Source organism: Pinus tabuliformis, chromosome 9, assembly GCF_031772625.1.
Source record: "Pinus tabuliformis cultivar Carrire ecotype Pingquan chromosome 9, CPIR1, whole genome shotgun sequence".
Classification (NCBI taxonomy): Eukaryota; Viridiplantae; Streptophyta; class Pinopsida; order Pinales; family Pinaceae; genus Pinus; species Pinus tabuliformis.
This window is the reverse complement of record NC_142307.1, coordinates 1,331,910,456-1,331,916,901: the sequence shown is the minus strand read 5'-3', so window position 1 is coordinate 1,331,916,901 and position 6,446 is coordinate 1,331,910,456. Positions and strand designations below refer to the sequence as shown.

General features: G+C 40.0%; 2 pseudogenes; both read left to right on the top strand.

The window, feature by feature from the left end:
• The first annotated feature begins 370 nt into the window (after positions 1 to 370).
• Positions 371 to 1,627, top strand: LOC149153432 (uncharacterized; annotated as a pseudogene).
• Positions 1,628 to 4,687: 3,060 nt separating this feature from the next.
• On the top strand, positions 4,688 to 5,945 carry LOC149153431 (uncharacterized; annotated as a pseudogene).
• Positions 5,946 to 6,446: the final 501 nt, after the last annotated feature.

The following is a 6,446-nucleotide window of genomic DNA, read 5'->3' as shown; positions in this document are numbered from 1 at the left end:
CAGCTCCTATCTCTGCAAAAGCACAAACACAATTCAAAACATCATCAGCAATCAAAGTCTGGAAATTTAATAATCAAATCAACAATGCCTTCCGCTCCTTCATCCATTACTCGTACACGACAAGCTTTGAATCTTTCCAAGATCAGTCTACTTCAAGCAAAGATGACGAATCTAAAGTAAATCAAAATCTAGTTTTTCATGTAGCAGAGGCTGCCTTGAATGAGCAACCAAAAATCTCCAAGTGTGTTGGATGAAGTTAGAGAGAGGTCGCGTGGGAAAGAGAATTCTTCTGGAAAATTGATGCTGGAAAATTGATGTTGCAGGTCCAGATCTTGATCAAATATTCATAGCCTCATATACCCTTGACTTCTTACTGAGCCAATTCATGCTTTACTCGAAAAAGTTGAAGAAGAAATGTTTCAACAGACTTGCCATGCTACAACAGAAGGTACGAGCGATGAAAACTATGTATGCAGCCAAACAACAACTGAGCAGCTATGGGTGGAAAAATATGCTCCAAAGTCATTTACTGAACTCTTGAGCGATGAGCAGACAAATAGAGAGGTCTTACACTGGCTGAAGCAATGGGATCTTTGTGTATTTGGATCTAAAAACACAAGGACCTCTAGTGAGGTTCTGTCTGCATTAAAAAGACATTCTTCTATTTCACAAAGCTATGGATTCTTTGGCAATAAGAAGAACTCTTCATTTAAGGGAAACAAGGGAGTTCAACCAAGCAACAAACATGATGGGATAAAGAAAATGAATACATCAAATTATCCAAATGATTATTCCACAAAAACTGCAGATCAATTAGAGGAGGCCTGTGATGACCGTCCAGATGAAAAGATACTTTTACTCTGTGGGCCTCCAGGTTTGGGAAAGACGACCCTTGCTCATGTTGCTGCTAAACATTGTGGTTATCGTGTAGTGGAGATAAATGCAAGCGATGACTGGTCTGCATCAACAATAGAGGGGAAAATTCTTGATGTGGTGCAAATGAACTCTGTCATGGCAGATTCTAAGCCGAAGTGTTTAGTGATTGATGAAATTGATGGATCCCTTGGTGAGGGAAAGGGTGCTGTTGAAGTTTTGTTAAAGATGATTTCCTCGGAGAAGAAGCCAACTTTGGACAAGGAAAATGATGGAAGTATTGCACAATCTATAAAGGCTACCAAGAAGAAAGGCCCAAAGAAAACTGGTAGACTGTGGAGGCCGGTTATTTGCATCTGCAATGATATATTTGCACCTGCTTTGCGGTCATTACGGGAAGTGGCCAGGGTGTATACATTTGTCCAACCGAGTGCTAGCCGAGTAGTAAGCAGGCTTAAATATATTTGGCAAGTGCGCAAGGGCTTACTACACTGGCTGAATTTACTGAATGTGATATACGAGCATGTCTTAACACTCTTCAATTTCTTAACAAAAAGAAAGAATTTCTAAATGTGGTAGATATTAGTTCTCAGGTTGAGATATTAGTTCTCAGGTTGTTGGTCGAAAAGATATGACCAGCAGCATCTTTGATATTTGGAGAGCGGTTCTGCAAAAGCGTAAGTCCAAAGTCAAAGGACGTGCATTAAACAATCGCAAGCGACCCCGCCAACAAAATCTTCATCACCGCCTGTAGCCCAATGGAGTGGGTAAAGAAAGATGCAACATGGAAGAAGAACAAACTTTGTGGCACTGACAGGTTTGGCAGAGGAGAGAATTATTCTATGCTCAAATGCTCTCGATGAAAGCCGTGGCAAAGAATTGCAACTTTGTTGCGATAAAGTTTTAGTAGACTATTTGAAAATCTCAGTTTTTGTCACGATGTATCAACATTTTCCAGTGATCTAAAAGAGTTGATTGAGGAATAATGGGATAGAAATCCATGTGTTAGGCCAATCTTTTCTGCGATTATTGTGCGTCCAGATGAAATAAGGCTCTTATGTGTCAAATAGAGCTTGCTGGCATTGATCGTATAAGTTCTAATCCGTTGTCAACTAAAGAAAAATAAGGCGCACGTCTTTGACACCTAACATTAGATAATTTTCAGAATGAAATAGTACACTTGTTAACAGATGGCAGATCATCTACAACTTCCCATATTTTAGGCATGAAATCAGCAAATAGAAGCAGTCCCAGATTCGAAGGCATAAATTCAGTGGATAAAGAATGAAGTGGCAGCGGGAATTGGACATTTGGCAGTAGTTATCTCCATCCGACAAATCCTCCAAAAACCTCAACTATTCGAGGTTCTTTCCAGAGATCTTTCGGCGAACAAATTCACCGGCAACATCAGCAGCTCATGACATATAGCAACCGATCCTTTACTAATGTCCAGTTCTGATCCTGTGGAAATCTATGCTCCAGTATTTGTCTTTTAATTAGCCAATGATCAGAGGATTTTTAGGGACACGGTTCTGTTTTAGAATAGAAGAAAACGCTCTTTCTTATTTTTGTAATTGCAGTTGAAACAGCACCTTTTCTGTTGGACCGATTCGTTTTTTCCTTAGCAGATTTTTATTTAATGTATTTTTGTTAAGAGAGGAGAGTTAGTAAGAGAGCGAGAGGGGAGAGTTTCTGAGTGCTGAGAGTGCTGGAGAACAGAGTTTTCAATGTACAGTTTTTGGCAGGGATTTTTAATGAAATTCCACAGCTCTGACTTCTGAGATTCCTGTGGCATATTGATTTAGCATAAGTTTTTCTCTTGTTTCATATGTAATCTGTTATGTTTCATTTCACTACATGATCATTTCTAACTGAACAAATGAAGTGTTTAGGTAAGAATTCATGCCTGCCATGCTCTGCCTATAAGTTTGTTCATGTTTAAATGTTTTCTACTGTTTAAGGAGGATTCAAAGTTATTGTTTGCCCTCCTTAGCTCCTCACCAGTCTTGCCATCCCGTTTAAATTTAGATTTGATGCTAAATTTCTTGCGTACTTTGCCTCAGTCGATAATCTGTGTTGTTCATTATATTTCTCTGTTTCAAGCTGTGATTTTGCCCATGCAGCTCGGAACAACCCCGTCATTCTATTAAAAAACTGTTTTATCAGTTTACTAGCCTAATATCAGTGTTACCTTGTTGGTCATCTCATCCCATTGAAGATCTGCCGATATTGACTGGAGAGAGCCTTCTCCTGCCCCGTAGGGCTAGCTACGGGGTTGAATGGTTTGATGTTGCCTTGAGGTTTACCTTTCTCAGCCTGAGGTGAAATCTCAAGCGCTAACATATTGGCGACCATACTGGGGAGAACATTCAACTTGTTGATTGTCTTGTCCCAGTACATGCAATCAAGGTGCAGATCTGATGTTGATGGTGGACAGCAGTCAGACACTTATGCAGGCTAAACCATTCACCTGGCGACTCCAACTCGATCCAGACATTCTAACGCTTGCTGATCTTTTTATGCAATGGAAGGGTATGTGGCAAACCCTACCCTGTGTGAAGCTGTAGAAGAAATAAGAAAGGTGTTAGCAGATACTGAATTTGATGATTCAAAATGTTTTCAGTGCCTTGCTTCAATGCTTGAAATCTTTAACGGTCCTCAAAACTAGTGTCTGTGAGTTAATTGTTGAAAGAATCGAAAAGGAGATTCAGTGTCTCGATGAGCAAATTCAGTCATATGATTTCCAAGACCCTAAAAAGTTCTTGGAAATCCTTCCTCCGTCACAACAAGCAATAACAGATTTGCCTATAGATGTTTACATTGACAGTATGCAGCTGGAAGTATGCATTGCAGAGTTGGGGCAACCAACAGAGTCCGGCTTCCATGATCCTATTGCGGCATACATGGACACATTTTTTAGTTTGATTGATAGATCAGGCTGTATTTTCCGTGACCAGGATCAGTACGTGCATGAAGGGCTGCCAGCAACTGCATCTGTGGCCTGGTGGAAGTTTTCTCAACCTACATCATTTTCAGGTTTACTTGAATGGTTAATTTGGCATTTTAGTATTACCTGATCTAGTGTTTGTACAGCAAAGTAGGGTAGCTTTGTAAATAAATAAGCAGCCATAAGGGCAGCATCTTGTTTTAGTTTGCTTGAAGATTGTTTGAGTTCAGTTTCAGTTTGAAAATAAGTCAAGAGTTGTGTTGATGATGACTCCATTGCCCAATGGGTGAAGGCACTGTCTGCTCTCCCAAAGTTCTGCGGTTCTTGGCACCTCCACGGAGTGGCAGCTGCCATCCCAAGTGGAGCCGATGTTAGACTCCGTCTCATGTTAGAGATTGATTCTTCTTCAAAACAGGGTTTTGAAGAAGAAATCATTTACATGTTGCTTTTTAGATTATGTAATTTATTCTCCAGCTCTTCAAAAGGCAGCAGCTTCCTCAGCTCCTATCTCTGCAAAAGCACAAACACAATTCAAAACATCATCAGCAATCAAAGTCTGGAAATTTAATAATCAAATCAACAATGCCTTCCGCTCCTTCATCCATTACTCGTACACGACAAGCTTTGAATCTTTCCAAGATCAGTCTACTTCAAGCAAAGATGACGAATCTAAAGTAAATCAAAATCCAGTTTTTCATGTAGCAGAGGCTGCCTTGAATGAGCAACCAAAAATCTCCAAGTGTGTTGGATGAAGTTAGAGAGAGGTCGCGTGGGAAAGAGAATTCTTCTGGAAAATTGATGCTGGAAAATTGATGTTGTAGGTCCAGATCTTGATCAAATATTCATAGCCTCATATACCCTTGACTTCTTACTGAGCTAATTCATGCTTTACTCGAAAAAGTTGAAGAAGAAATGTTTCAACAGACTTGCCATGCTACAACAGAAGGTACGAGCGACGAAAACTATGTATGCAGCCAAACAACAACTGAGCAGCTATGGGTGGAAAAATATGCTCCAAAGTCATTTACTGAACTCTTGAGCGATGAGCAGACAAATAGAGAGGTCTTACACTGGCTGAAGCAATGGGATCTTTGTGTATTTGGATCTAAAAACACAAGGACCTCTAGTGAGGTTCTGTCTGCATTAACAAGACATTCTTCTATTTCACAAAGCTATGGATTCTTTGGCAATAAGAAGAACTCTTCATTTAAGGGAAACAAGGGAGTTCAACCAAGCAACAAACATGATGGGATAAAGAAAATGAATACATCAAATTATCCAAATGATTATTCCACAAAAACTGCAGATCAATTAAAGGAGGCCTGTGATGACCGTCCAAATGAAAAGATACTTTTACTCTGTGGGCCTCCAGGTTTTGGAAAGACGACCCTTGCTCATGTTGCTGCTAAACATTGTGGTTATCGTGTAGTGGAGATAAATGCAAGCGATGACTGGTCTGCATCAACAATAGAGGGGAAAATTCTTGATGTGGTGCAAATGAACTCTGTCATGGCAGATTCTAAGCCAAAGTGTTTAGTGATTGATGAAATTGATGGATCCCTTGGTGAGGGAAAGGGTGCTGTTGAAGTTTTGTTAAAGATGATTTCCTCGGAGAAGAAGCCAACTTTGGACAAGGAAAATGATGGAAGTATTGCACAATCTGTAAAGGCTACCAAGAAGAAAGGCCCAAAGAAAACTGGTAGACTGTGGAGGCCGGTGATTTGCATCTGCAATGATATATTTGCACCTGCTTTGCGGTCATTACGGGAAGTGGCCAGGGTGTATACATTTGTCCAACCGAGTGCTAGCCGAGTAGTAAGCAGGCTTAAATATATTTGGCAAGTGTGCAAGGGCTTACTACACTGGCTGAATTTACTGAATGTGATATACGAGCATGTCTTAACACTCTTCAGTTTCTTAACAAAAAGAAAGAATTTCTAAATGTGGTAGATATTAGTTCTCAGGTTGAGATATTAGTTCTCAGGTTGTTGGTCGAAAATATATGACCAGCAGCATCTTTGATATTTGGAGAGTGGTTCTGCAAAAGCGTAAGTCCAAAGTCAAAGGACGCGCATTAAACAATCGCAAGCGACCCCGCCAACAAAATCTTCATCACCGCCTGTAGCCCAATGGAGTGGGTAAAGAAAGACGCAATGTGGAAGAAGAACAAACTTTGTGGCACTGACAGGTTTGGCAGAGGAGAGAATTATTCTATGCTCAAATGCTCTCGATGAAAGCCGTGGCAAAGAATTGCAACTTTGTTGCGATAAAGTTTTAGTAGACTATTTGAAAATCTCAGTTTTTGTCACGATGTATCAACATTTTCCAGTGATCTAAAAGAGTTGATTGAGGAATAATGGGATATAAATCCATGTGTTAGGCCTATCTTTTCTGCGATTATTGTGCGTCCAGATGAAATAAGGCTCTTATGTGTCAAATAGAGCTTTCTAGCATTGATCGTATAAGTTCTAATCCGTTGTCAACTAAAGAAAAATAAGGCGCACGTCTTTGACACCTAACATTAGATAATTTTCAGAATGAAATAGTACACTTGTTAACAGATGGCAGATCATCTACAACTTCCCATATTTTAGGCATGAAATCAGCAAATAGAAGCAGTCCCAGA